At 36.6% G+C, this 14,568-nt stretch overlaps 1 protein-coding gene across 1 annotated transcript in view; it reads right to left on the bottom strand.

The window, feature by feature from the left end:
• LOC109074695 (coiled-coil domain-containing protein 92) overlaps positions 1–8,977 on the bottom strand; it is a 28,006-nt gene extending 19,029 nt beyond the window's left edge. Inside the window, exon 1 of the mRNA XM_042762548.1 lies at positions 8,906–8,977. The gene's annotated coding sequence lies outside the window, so the exon portion shown is untranslated. The remainder of the gene's footprint in view (positions 1–8,905) is intronic.
• Positions 8,978–14,568: the final 5,591 nt, after the last annotated feature.

The following is a 14,568-nucleotide window of genomic DNA, read 5'->3' as shown; positions in this document are numbered from 1 at the left end:
CACTCAGTCACATATTACACCAGATAACATGTCTGCACCTACCGGCTGTGGCCATGCTAATGTGCTTATAGAAACAAATCACCCATGTTCAGTTTGCACTTTACAGTTTATCTTTTGAAAACGAAGAGTGGATATTCCCAGAGCTCAAACCCTCAAAACCCTTCAACGCCCGAGGCTGAGAACAGAAGTCTCTCTGTATTTCTCTCTCCGCACAAACAGACCTCTCTCTTCCCGAAATTACATTTGGCATGGTGAATTCTGCAGTGGCTCAGCTACTGTGTAAAGTGATATGAACCAAACAAAAAAATAAATTTTCAGAACCATTCAAGAAGAAGAGAACTAGACTTGAGGACAGTCTCAAATAAAAGGCAGCAGGTCTGTGGGATAAATGGAATTGTTGTCTTACTCCCGAGATGTTATTGTTTGGAAATGGACTTTAATCTTTACCCAGCTTTCATTCAGTCTCTCGACCTGGATTAAATTTGTCTCGTATCTTTATTTTTAGGGTATCTGGCTAGCAGCCCAGAATTTGGAAATGAGAGAGGAATGAGTGAAAGAAAAAGAGAGACAGATGAAGGGGTGAGGGCACAGCCATCTCTTTTCCCATCAGTGCTGAAAGCAAACACATACCTTATTCAGGATTTGTTTTACTTTGTGTCTTTTGAGTTATTTATGTTTCATAACAGGTAGCTATAAAAGTTCAGAGAGGGGAAGGACTCACTCACCAAATAAAACATGAAGACCACAGTAAACGTCCATCCAGAGGAAATCAGTCTAGCGTTTCGATACACACTGAATTATACAAGAGCAACCATGAGCGATGTGGGTCACATTTAAATACCAGCACGCTCCTAATACACACACACACACCGCTGTCAGGCAGTATGGCACTAGTTGGAGATGTATGCCTGTGAATGCATTTAGTCTTTTAACTCCCTAAAGCGATTTCCAGACTTTTGGCACAGTTTTTCAAAATAAATCTCAGTCCAAGTATCATCAGCTATTCCAACCACGCAAAAAATGCACCATTCAGAGAACTCCAGCTAATACAGTGAAATTGACTTTGGTAAAAACTATCTTCCACTATCATTTACACTACAGAAAGAAAGAAAAAACTAGATAAAGGCTATGACACTTAGTTCCAGTCCTCAAATTTGAATGGGCTATGCACTGTTATCACTCATCTCTGCTGTCTGTGTTTGCATGTTCCAGACAGACTGTCTGTACATTAGTGGTGGCAATTTTTCAGTGAATCTTTCTGCAAGTTGCACAAATAAACCAGTATGTGGCAACAAGTGATCCTCTGCATCTGAATGTGTGTCCGAATTAACCTAATGTAGTTGCCGAAATTTGGATGAGGATTAAGTTATGTGTCTGAATTCATAATGCCTCAGAAAGTTTAGGGAGCTGACTTGTTGCCTCACTATCCTATCAGACAATGACTTCACAGGCAGAATTTGCACACAAAAGTACCTCACAAAACTGATTTCAGACAGGCTTCTGATGGTCTAATGATAAACAGAGAGAGCCTGGTGATAACTAAGGAAATATTTAATTACTAGGATGCTATTTTCTTGCTAGGAATTAAATCAAAATTTGAAGTTGTTCAGAAGCATACATTTACACACCAACTGGAACTTCTTGGCATTTTTATTTAGCTCAACTGTCACGGAATTGAACGCACATCACAGGCAGTAAAGGTCACATCTATACTACCTTTAAAACTTGTCATGGGACAATATCTCAGTACACAGGATGTAAACACGGTCATAGGATTTAGACGTGCCTTGTTGCCAACATATCTTTGTATGCTGCCTGCAGAGGCAGTATTTTTCAGCTTTGGATACAGCCATAGCATGCATAAAACAGTAGGCGAAAAGTACCAGGATGACTTACGAATACCAGCGGGACTCTAAAGTGCACATCCATGGACACTTTACACCTTAAATTTAAGCTATTCACTATAAACCTAACAACATTATTACCATGCTGATTTGAACAACATCACTCTTGCTTAACTGAACAATTAGTAACATTTAGGAGCAACATTTTAGGTGCGGTTGGGGATGGTTTGAGTTGCTTGTTTTGTCTATTCTCAAACAAACATGCAAGCTCAGCTGAAGTCAGTCATTTCCTTAGACAGGAAGTGTCATAAATGTGTTAGTGTGATTTACTGCTCACTCAGCCAGGTACATTCTGAAATGAGAAATCAAACATTACGAGTGTCACTCTGAGGAAACACAGCGCTCTGTGAAACAGTGCCCCTATGCACACCTTACCTGTAAAAAAAACTACAAGCCCACCAGTGTTTAACTGAAATGAGGTCAGGTGTGGTTTAGATTCACTAGAAGCAGGTAGTGAGTGGAATGAGCATGAACTCAGCAGAATAGAGTATGTGTGAACAGGTCCTGTTTGGCTGATCTGGATTAGGTGGTGTTTAGGTCTTGGGTTCAGTGCTGGTAAAAAGCTCAGAAACTCAATCCCATGGATATAGTTGGTACGATGGCAAACGAATCAACTCTTTATTGCCCCCATTCTGAAATGCGGCCAAAACCAACCATTTTCAGGTAGTAATAGTCTTACAGTTATTTTACTGGAGTTGGCAAGGCAGATCTCGCCCCAAAAAACGTAAAGCTAATTTAATTTTCCAAAAGTTTTTTTTTTCCCACTTCATTTAAAAAGGGAAATCATAATCACTCTAAGATCGGACTGAAAGTGTCATTTATTTGATTAGTTCAAAGTGAGCAAGCCTGCCAATGTATTTACAGCCACTGAATAAAATTTCGGATTTCACTGATTTCAGCAATCCATGCTCCACAATGGAGTTTTTCAGCCCTCATTACTGCAGAGGCTGAAGTAGCCTCCTCAAGTTTTCAAATGCACCATAGAATAACTGACTGCTTAATATAGTTTGCTTGCTAAGAGAGAAATTACTCTCAGAGAGCCAAAATGGATCATTGTTTCTGAAATGATGGAAATAATGGTAATAGGCAAACACTACATTAATAATACATATTTATAATAGATCTCTCTCTCTCTCTCTCTCTCTCTCTCTCAATATATAAATTTAATACAACATCATAAAAAATATAAATAATATAAATTTAAGTGTCACCCAAACTTGTTTAATTTAACTATATCTTTATAATAATGATGCATTGTCTTATTATTATTTATTATTATCATTACTTTATATATTATTGATAGGAAATAAGAAAAATTTAATTTGATCATTTAATTAAAATATAAAAAACTATATATATATATATATATATATATATATATATATATATATATATATATATATATATAAAACAATACTACAAAAAAATACAGTACATAATATAAATAATATATGTAGATAATATGCATACAAGTATGTATACATACAAACTGACAAAATATGCACCATTATTTCATTTTCTATTCTTATAACACAATACATCAAGTCAACTCTAAAAAAAAAACTCTAATATTTTATTTTAATGCTGTAATTTTTGTTTATAGTAAAAGGTGTGTGTACCCCTGCTTAGGAAGCACTGCTATACTGTATGTGATGCAGTGTGCACTTGACATCATGCACTAACATAACTGCATCTGTGATCACTTCATTAGGCCTATATGATCTTAGCAGACACTGTACTGTAAGTGACTTACATAAAAATGCACATATTGCATTCTGGTGCCAGAGATATTCTCTTTCTGGTCTCATAGAGTCACAGAGTGTAGGTACACGTTTTACCCATAAAACACAATCAGTGGCAAAAAAGTCAGACAAATAAACAGACATCGCAGAGTTCAACTCAAGGGGTTAATCCTAACCATTGAGCTAAACCTTTTCCCTATCAGAGCTCTCCAAAGAGACATCCGTCTATTTCATTAATACCCCTCATCATGTTCAGACCAGATGTTAAAGCAAAACGAGTCTCTCTCTCTCTCTCTCTCTGCTGTGGTGAGGTATGGAAAGTATTTGCTAGGTTCCTCTGAGGGCTCTGCAGCTGGAACACACAGGGAGGAAGCAAGACACATAAACGCTAGAGAGATGGAGCTGAGGATAGATGGGTGAAAACTGGGCAGTGTCTCAGTTGTTTCTCAAATTCCTTAAGAGAAATAAAAGTAGACAATTGAGACATGAAAAAATTCTGAGAAAGGAGTCCAAAATGAGAATGGACTGTGAGAAACATAGGAGATCTCTTTATTGTCTTGCTGTAATCTCTTTCAAGATACTATTAAAAAAAATGTTTTATTGCTCAGAGGCTCCTCTTTCATTCTTGCGTTTTTCACCTTTAATGGTCAGGACAGTAGGAGGAGAAACAGGACAATGTGACAGATGACAAGGGAACAGGAGCAGGAAAGTACCTTTAGCTGAGACTCGAACTCATGATGTCTGATGTGCAGTTGTAACTCAACATCAATGTGCTGCCCACAAGGCTACGGCTCTGACAGAAGTTACAATAAGGATACTAAAGTTTGATTCTCTTATCATTACGTGCTGGTGCTGTTAAGCACACATGACAATGGAGAATATTCCACAAAAGCCCTTTAATGAGAAATAAACACTAAAAATCCCAGAAGCAAGCAAAACACAACACAAAATGTAAAGCAAATAACCGGCCCTGGACTGAACTAAACAGTGATTATATATAATGGGGCTTATTAACGAAGGACAGCTGCAATTAATTAAAATCCATGGAAACAAACGAGGAAACGATCAGAACTATATAGGGCAACATAACTAAAAAGGGCAGGAGAACAGAAACTGAGAGAAAACACAAAAGTAAATAACCATTACATTTATACGTCTCCTTGAGATATCAGCTTTGTCTTCAGATGTTTTCAGTTTTATTTTCCATAAAAATAGACTGAAAGTATACTCTCTTTTAAGTTTAAAAGAAGTAATCTAACAGTACAGTTGAAAAAAACAACAACTAAATAAATCCGTTTTAGGAACTGATTATGAATATCAAATTTATTTGGGCATGTAATGGATGTATTTAAATATCTTATTTAACAAAAAACTCTTGAGAACCCTTTTGATTCCTATTTGAGTGTTAACACACTACTGGAGTTAATGAGTGGGCACTGACAGGTTAAAAGTAAGGTTCCTTTGGCTCAGTCAGAGACTTTATAGACCATGCAGGTGAAGTGGTCCATAGCTTCAGGTGTTGACATTTTAAACACTATGGTGTAATGGGACCCACACCGCAACCATTTTTGTGCCGCTTATCTTTTTGAAAGGTGAATGAAAGTGTATACTGTATGTGAATGCTTATAATGCATCAGGGTGGCCTACAATTCAAAACGAACAGTGAGTCTTTCAGCACAAATAAAGGCAAAGATAAGAACATCTTACAGCACTGTCGGGACACTAAAGCATGTCGACTCCCATGAGCAGCCCACATGTGTCTGGGAGATCCTGGCCTTAGCTCAGACAGATCGACGCTGTCGCTGTTCAAGCTATCCTGTCATCATGGTGGCTTAAATTTAGAAAGCTTTCTCTCTGCTTGTTCTTGGTTTTGTTCCAATACACAGGTTTAGCAAAAGACTCTATGTTGTCTTTTCAGGATGAGATAGAGTAATACTCCAGCATTTCGTATATTTGGATATCTTTATATATATTTAGTTTGTAACATTGCCTTAATTGGTAAAACAAATTCGCTTAGATTATGTAATTTAGCAAAAACTTGATTTCACAAATATTTCCAACCTCTACGTTTACTGTCTCTTCAAGAAACTACTTTTGGGAAATATGAAAGCCTAAATACATGTACTTTGAGTTTTAATTGGAAGGTTTAAATGGATGGTATATTTCAGCCAGTCACAGCACATATATGTTTCTTTAATCTAGCCCAAACAGACATAGCAAGAAGTGAGTGAAACTGGAGGAGAGAGACATAAGTCAAATTTCGAGTCATAGCAGAGGGGATTTTGCAAACATTCTTTTGCTGATCTGCGTGCTCTGTTAAAGTCATGTCAGAGGAGGTGTGGGAGCTTCTAATAAATCTGAAAAATGGCCTTGCTTTACATGTATAGCGTGATGTCAAAGGAATAGTTCAACTAAAAATGAACATTTGCTGAAAATGTATTCACCCTGACTCCAGTTCCTCATGGCCATCCAAGATGTCGATTGAGGTGTTTTTTAAAACATCACTTGGATGTCGTTTGTTTTGTCGGAATTTTTTTCAATTTTGGTATTTCATAAATTTGGAATTCCTTGATTGTGGATTACTTGGATGGTGGATTACTTGTTATCAGAGGAGTTGTTTTTTATCTGTTTGGACTCTTTTTTTTTTTTCTTACAAACTGCAGCTTTTCACACACAAACATTCATTGATGGGTAGGATGACGGCACATTCTGATGGCACCCATTCACTGCAGAGGATCCATTGGTGAGCAAGTGATATAAAAAATACTAAATTTCTCCAAATCGGTTCTCCTCTATATTTTGGATGACCTGAGGGTGAGTAAATTTTAAGCAAATTTTCATTTTTGGGTGAACCATTCCTTTAAAGCCTGTTCTATGCTACTCTGGGTATAGATTTTTTTTAATATTATTATTAATTACCAAAATTCTATGTGCTGATTTGTTATAAACCTGTAATGTATTTGTTGTTAAATATCACAATTGCTACTTCAAATCTTGCAGTGTTACTTAAATTCGTATACTAAACTTTACCTCATAATAATTTTTCTTATTTTTCACTTTGAAGCAGAATTCCCCAAAATTTGAGATCAGTTTTTATTTTAAAATGATGCTATATAAGAGATAGATTATCTCAGATCAGCACTCTCACGGAGACATTTTGTACATTATGTACAAGCCCCTCTCATATAGTACCTACAGTAATAGTAAATGAAAAGACTGGAATCTCACCAAGTTCCTACTGCGTGGTTTGCAGCTGCTCGCCCCAAACTTTCTCTAAAAGATGGAGGCTGTTAAAAAAAACACACCATTAAACTCCACAGTGAGCAGAGCGAATGTATAGAAAGGGCCAAATGGCTCACTGGAGCTCCTTCACGCAGGCTTACTGAAGCAGCCCGAAGTTCTTTCCCTGTTTATTTGCAGCTCTCAGAGCTCTGGATATCTGATCTGAGATCAGACTGATAGGGGGTCAGGAGTTTGAACAGCTAATCAGGGTCAGAGGATTTTGTTCCTCCCTTTGTGATTTGAAGATTTGAATTCTATGCAAATGGCAAACACTGGAAAAAAATTACTTGGGAAAAAAAACAACAACAGAAAAGCAGACAAATAAAACAAATACATGTTACCCCCCTAAAAAAGCAGGAGACAAAAGAAATGGACAATACAATACAATACATGCTGCTGAGTGTAAGAAAACAAGCTGCTGCATCAGTAGACATGCATATATTCCCACGCAAGGGATGATCTAAACAGGACAGGATAGGACAATCTACAAAGCAGATCTACTGCCAAGACATATGTACCGCTGAAGAGCCATTAGAACCACATGTTTTATGTGACTGGGCCTTCTTTACTGAATGGTTTAATACAGCACTATGCACATGATCACTTGATCTGGTCTGGCAAAGCCCACATTTTATTTAACAAGTGTCTTAGCAATGTGTTCCTGGGTGTCATATTCTTCGTTATTTAGCTAATGACCTAAACGAGCTATGTGTGCCTGAGCCAGCTTATCTAGTTAGCGATGCACACTATGTGTGTAGTTATGAAACAGAATATACTGTTATGTTGCAAGCTGACCACTTGCCACTTGCTAGGGATACATTAAGCATAGCTTATAGGCCCCATTTGTAAAATAAATGATAATTTATTTCTTAATGGGTGACCCATGTACACACTCTTGCATGACACTTTAACTTCATATAATACTGCTTAATTTAGAAACAGACCATGCAATGTGTTATATGGTAAGGAATAATGAAACCATGGACTTATCTTAAGATGCTGAATTTCAGAGGATTGCAAAACACAGAAGCAAATTGTTTAAAAGTTAAGCAGCAAGCTCATTGGCTGCAGAATAAGCAAAGGCTAGTCAGCATGTGTTGTGGAAACTGTCATTGTTTGCAGATTGCATTAAAGGGGTCATGACCTGCCTTGTTGTTTTTGTTGTTGTTGTTGTTGTTGTTTTTGTACTGTTCTCTATGGTCCACTTATAATGTTATCAAGATTTAAAAAAAAAAAAAAAAAAAAAAAGTAATAGGTAAAAAAAATAATAGTAATATTTAGAAGTAATAGGTTATTTCCTGTCCTGTTTTGACCCTCTCATCGGAACGGTCTGTGTTTGAATAGGCATGACGGATTGTAAACTCGGAAGTAAACGCCCACTGCTATGATTGGCTAACAGTTGTGTATGTTTGAGAGCCTACAGCCTTCATAGATGGATGCTACTATGATTTAGGTTTATTTAGGTTAAAATGCATAAATACTCAGTACATATCAAACGATCTGTAATAACAGAAAAAGCAATAGTGACCACGTAATAAAAATAGTTACTTGTGTGGTGCGACATTACTGTCGAATCCAATATATTCAGCACAGCATCATCTTTTAGTTTTAATCTTTCTGACCGCTCTAAAATATTTGGTTTGCTGCTAAGTAAACTGTTATGTAAGCACATAACGGGTAACCCATGACAGCCACCACAAGTTGATTTTCTTTCAACTTCAGGTGCTCAGACCACTCCTACAAAAAACGTGAGGTGCAACAGGCCTTTTATATAAATAAACTGTTCTAAAAAGCATAAATTCATTCTTTAGATAGATGTTGTTTCAGTTTTAACTAATATCATGTTTAGCACTAAAACATCTGGTGCCATTTAAATTCAGTGCCATTTAGAACCTGTATTTTGAATTCTATTGTGAATGTAGTGTTGTGTGGTCCACATCATCATCACGACCTGTTCTGCCAGTGAAAAGCACTCACCTCAGTGCCGTTTAGAAACTAATTTCACCATACAGCCATTTCTTTAAACAGCTGTCTCAACTGTCATTGGCTCTTTTGAAATAAAACACACATGACAAAAACATACTTAGACTGAGTCAGACCAACTGAGAGACATTCGAAATAACACAAAACTTATTTGGAGACTGGTAAAGCTTCATGTGTCAGTTGGTGTATTTAGCTTTAAAATAGCCTCTGGCAGCTCTAGGTTAGCACATTTGAGTATGTTGGCAGCAAAAGACATTTAAGACCTTGGAAAATAATTGTGATGAAATGCATAGAATACTGTTTTGTCATTGAATGGGTTTATATCTAAGCAATATCCCACAAGTAAGAGTGTTGAGGTTCTGAACTTCACAGCTGTGATTCATTCAGCCACATACTGATTTTGTACAACAGTTCAATAAACAAGATAATGGTAACCTATTTTAGACACATTATAAATTATTCCAAAAAGTAAAAGCAAATTAACTGCAGTGTCTCAGAGAAACATGCAGTGGTGTTTTGTCCCTCAATAAATGATTTTAAGCAAATCAGCTGAGTGAATGATTCAATGACTCTTCAATGAAGATTTGTTTTTGTTTTGTTCTTCAGTGAATTGGTGTTCTGAATGAATGCATTTCAGTCTTGACAAGTCAAATTCGATAACTGAAACTAATCATTGTATAAAGAATGACCAAGTATGATTTGGAGCAATAAAGTATCAACCTGCACTGATAAGTTTTAATGTTTCCTTTTAATCATTAGAAAATTCCACACATTGTTGGAAAGACATTCAGTTTTTGGAAGCAGTGAGAGTATATTTATAGAAGCTGGAGATCCATTCATTTCTTTTGATTTGTTCATCTGAGAATTATTGGTTCCATACTTTCCATTCCCTGTCAAGAAGTTTGGCTGTATAATGTGGGAAAGCCTTAGCCTATAGCAGCCAACTATGTCCACTAACTAACTGACAATCTCACACAGTGTTCCTCTTGCTTTCTCTGTATAACAGGAACTCCAGTTGCAGCCTTCTGGAATGTCCTGTCTCTCTCTCCTCTATTTTTCCTTTCTTTTTGTCTTCCTGTCTGGATCAGAGCCGTCCGTGGGAGAGAAAGGTACATGCTGGGAGAGTCATGTGAGGAGGAGCTGAAGCTGTTTATATGTTCCACACATAGAGCCTTGTCTGATCCTCAAAAGCTTCTGGGTCTTCTGCTGTCCCTGACTCAGGCTACTCATCTTTTAACACCGGTGTCCAAGGAAAACTGGAGTGCAACAGCCAAGCAAAGCCAGGCAGACTGCACCTCAGAGCTATTTTCCATATCCACTGTCTGGCCAGACTGAATACTGTACAGAAGGATTGAGTCCCATCACCTAAAGGAATAATCTGTGGACTAAGGCAGGCAAAGAGGACTAAAGTGAGACTGATGAAAAGAACCAATCAACATGCAGCCATTGCGCTTCCTAGATCAGTCTGGTCTCTCAGCAAGGGGTTTTGTTGTTGGGCATGATGAACTACCTGAAAGCATCTACTTCAACAGTGTTTCTCAGTTAGTGGGTTGTAATAAAAAACAATGCAAATTGCAAAATGCAAATAATCATTTTTTTCATGCATTGAAGCGGACGGAAAATAAATTGTGATATCTTTGGTTACACTTTATTTCAATAGTTCACTCTAGACATTCCAATAACTATAAGTAACTTAGAAACTACATGTATAATAATACTAATATACAGTAATAACCATTTAAAAAATAAATAAGGTCAAATTATGAGATCAATTATTCAAGGCCAAATTATGAGATACAAAATCACAATTGTAATATATAAAATATAGAAATGAAGAAACAATTATGAAAATTATGAGAAATAAGAAATATATTTGCAATTGTAAGATACAGTATAGTTGCAGTTATGAGAAATGAAGTTGCGATTATGTCAAATAAAGTCTGAATTATGACAAACTGCTAATTTACATACTAAAACACAAGTGAGAGTTACACGAAATAAAATTGTAACTGTGAGAACTAAAGTCATAATTGTGAGACAGACAGCTGCAACTAATGGTATAAAGTAACAATAAATAAAAATGAAAGTTACAAATATGAGATGTAAAGTGTAATTGAAAAGTCACAACTCTGAGGCAGAAACAGGCTTCCAAAGAAAGTTGTTTACTGATGTTTTTGGATTGCCATTTGAAATCACTTGGATTCTAAAGCAAAACCAGTTGACTGCCACTGTATGATATCCAGCCTCAAAGTTGAAAATGATTATTCTGATGTATGTACATGTCATTACTGTATGACACCCCAAAGCTTCAACATTTAAAGGTCAGATTTGTCCCATCCAAAAGCACACTTACAGTGCACACATCTGCAACTAATTTTGTGAAGTGCACATTTGTTGAAAGACATCAACAACAGTTGACTCTGGTCCTTCATCAGCAGTTACAGCACCAGTTAAAACCTGACTGAGATATGAACCAACAATCATCTGACTGCCACTTTACCAACCTAACCGCTAGCTTAGAGTCCTTCAGCAGCCACTCACTCAAACCCTCTCAGCCTCTGAGACACTCCATTAACCCCAGATATTCGTCTCTTACGCTCCCTGATGATAGTCTGTCTGTTAAATGGATGTTGACTGAGACATATTAAGACCCGCTAGTCTGTTCAGCACAGCATAGCCTACCACACATCCCAGCTTATCCATTCAGGGTTCAACACCCACTATCCCCTTTCAAAGAGAATCAGACCAGACCACAGGCTGCCCCCCCCACCCAGACCCAGCTGCCTCAGAGAAGTAACCAAATACCCTGCAGGCTCTCTGGATTAATGCCTCCAGTGGGACAGTGTCTACAGAACTGCTCCCATAGAGTGATGCAACTGCTCATGAGAGATTTTACAATTTTGTCTACTGTATAGAACAAACCATGCATATGGTCAAATGGCTCATGAAAATTAGAGCAGTTAAATAATTCGAAGGTAAAGAAGATGGTACCTGACTTCAGGAAGCTAAAGTGAACATTAATAGATGAAGAGGATGACATGTTTAAGAAGATGGTAGCAAAAGCTTATTCAAATTTTTATCTATTTTTTTTCTCTCTTTTTATATTTTTTTTTGGATCTTGATTATTTTTGATTTTGCTGTATTTTATTCTGAAATTAGCCCGAGAATCAATAAAACTGTTAATCTTTAAGATACCTATGTATCTTAATATATTTAATATTAAGTGACTCTACTGTCCAATGTGTTGAATATTGTATGTTTACAGTATAAATATTTTATTTTATTTTTAAATTCTGTGTAAAAGTAGAGTGACTTCAGAGAAGCACAGGCAGTGCAAATGGCCTTTTACTGCAGAAAAATAAATAAATCACAAAATACAAAATACAGGTCTACAAAATCAGTTTGGAGATGCTGTTGATAGCTCTTGTATATAATCTGGAATATTCTTCTTTTAATAGAGTTCTTATTATGTAATATTATGTAGTATGTATAAAAGCTGTTTATCCAATTAGAAATGTAATCTAAAAACAATATTCATGGGTAAAATCAGAAAAACAAAAGCACAGAAACTCAACAGGTGGTAATAAAATCAAGATATTATGATGAATCTCAAATACTAAATTATATAATATAAAATGAGATGAAACAATTATTCAAAATCCCCTCATTTTATTCAGTATATCTTGGAGAGTTCCATTCTCTGAAAACACTGACATAGCAGTCAAGAACTCATCACCTACAAAACATACGATCTGCTAATCGTCATCAACAGCTTATTATCACTTAGAAATACACGAGCTAGAATTTCACCAGGAAGTGAGGTTCATTTCCTCATAATTTGATGGAGGCCACAAACCTGCAGGTCTGCATGGAAACAGTTTAATAAAAAGAAGCTTGTTTTAGCTTCCCTCTTTTTGACTGACAGTTTGCCACAAACCCTTGCTTCTCAAATTTATCAAACTTCTGCTGTAGCTCTCCGAACAACTTCCCTCAAACAAGCTCTGAGCAGCTGGGACAAAACCCATAAAGCGGATATAGCCAGTAGAAGATAAACACTGTAAATTTTTCCTGCCTGTTTGCGTGTGTGCACACTTCTGTTGGAGGGAGCATTCAAACTTAACAATCAGAGCTTTGTGATAAGACTTTTTTTTTTTGCTGTATGTGAAATAGAGGATAAATTGTTCCCGCTTTCCAATGTTTCCAGTGAGAGAGATTTAAGAAAAAAAAATTGGAGTGCAGGAGGGTGTGTGGTGCACAGTCCAAAAACTTTACACCAATCCCTGATTTTCATAAATCATCTGAGAAAATAAAATAAGCAAATCTCAACAAGATGGTGAATATTTCACAGGCTTATGCCACAGGATAATTGGCCTTGAACTCAATACCTGAATGAAAAATTGAAGCCAGGGGGCGAATTCAATCACAGATTGAAAACGGACGGTCAGACAGATAGACAGACAGATAGATAGATAAATAGACTGAGTTGCTGTGATTTATGGTAGAACTACTGCATGTATAGTACCACATTTCAAAGGTTACACATTGCTGAAAAACCTGTAAGTTACAGCCAAATCAAAAGTGGAATGTAAAATTATGAATGTGTCTACATGTAATATTGGATCGAAAGAGTTTTATGATAAGTCCATGCATGCTCTGACATATTTTCTCTGTCATTCACACTGTGGCATGCACTAAAATCTCTCTCACTCTCTAAATATTTTAAGGAGTAACTGAGCCTGAGCAGTGATGGTGCGCAGTGAGCCTGCTACTGTTAACCCAACACCTGATATTTAAAACCCACCTGAGTGGGAGTCCACAAAACAAATAGACCTTTCTCTCAATCTCTCTTCATCTCTTTCACTCTCTTTTGGGTCTGCTGTCTTTGTATATTGTACATTGTAACTAACTGCATTTAATATAAATGTCAATTATAATACATTTTAATTTAATTGTAAATGACATGCAATTAAGTTCAATTAAGGGTATAATCACTACGTCACATTTTCTGTTCACTATAGGGTGATTTTAGGTAAAATGACGTTTTGATTGTCAATTTCAATGTCAAAAGTGGCCCAATTCACCTGAATTAGTCGCAATTCATGTCAGCTATTTTCATTCAGCTGTGTTTTTCTTCTTTTAGAGGGAAGAGAGCAGCAGCTGTGTATGGGAAGAGACTGCTGATTGTACTGCAGCTCAGAGGTCAAGAGGTCCAGGGTATTTTTTTTGTTTTATTTTTTTTTAAACATCACTTCTTCAGCTTGGCACAGGCACACAGTTTAACCAGCACAGCTTTGTTTATGTAGTCTTTCTGTGTGTATCTGAAGGACTGTTTGGACAGGCGAGTGAGACCTGCTTCTGGCCATAGTTTCGCTGAGTCAGAGGACCTCTGGTCAAATTAACATGACCACAAACTTTTTTTTAATCACCTCGGGTTAGGTGTTTATAGCTGTGACATCATCTGATAGAGAGCAAATGAAAGCAAAGAGCAGGTGAGGAAAGTGTTAGTGTGTGAGCCTTTGACACGATTCACATAAAATTTGAGTGAGATGAATATTAAATCAGGCAAATTTGATACTTCTCACATTAATATTGTGTGTTATGTGATGCTTTACAGATGTTTTGGTTATTTAATGCAGTGACATTTAGGAATGCACCAA

This window comes from Cyprinus carpio, chromosome A8 (assembly GCF_018340385.1).
Source record: "Cyprinus carpio isolate SPL01 chromosome A8, ASM1834038v1, whole genome shotgun sequence".
Lineage (NCBI taxonomy): Eukaryota > Metazoa > Chordata > Actinopteri > Cypriniformes > Cyprinidae > Cyprinus > Cyprinus carpio.
The sequence above is the reverse complement of the archived record's forward strand: the minus strand, read 5'-3'. Positions and strand labels throughout refer to the sequence as shown.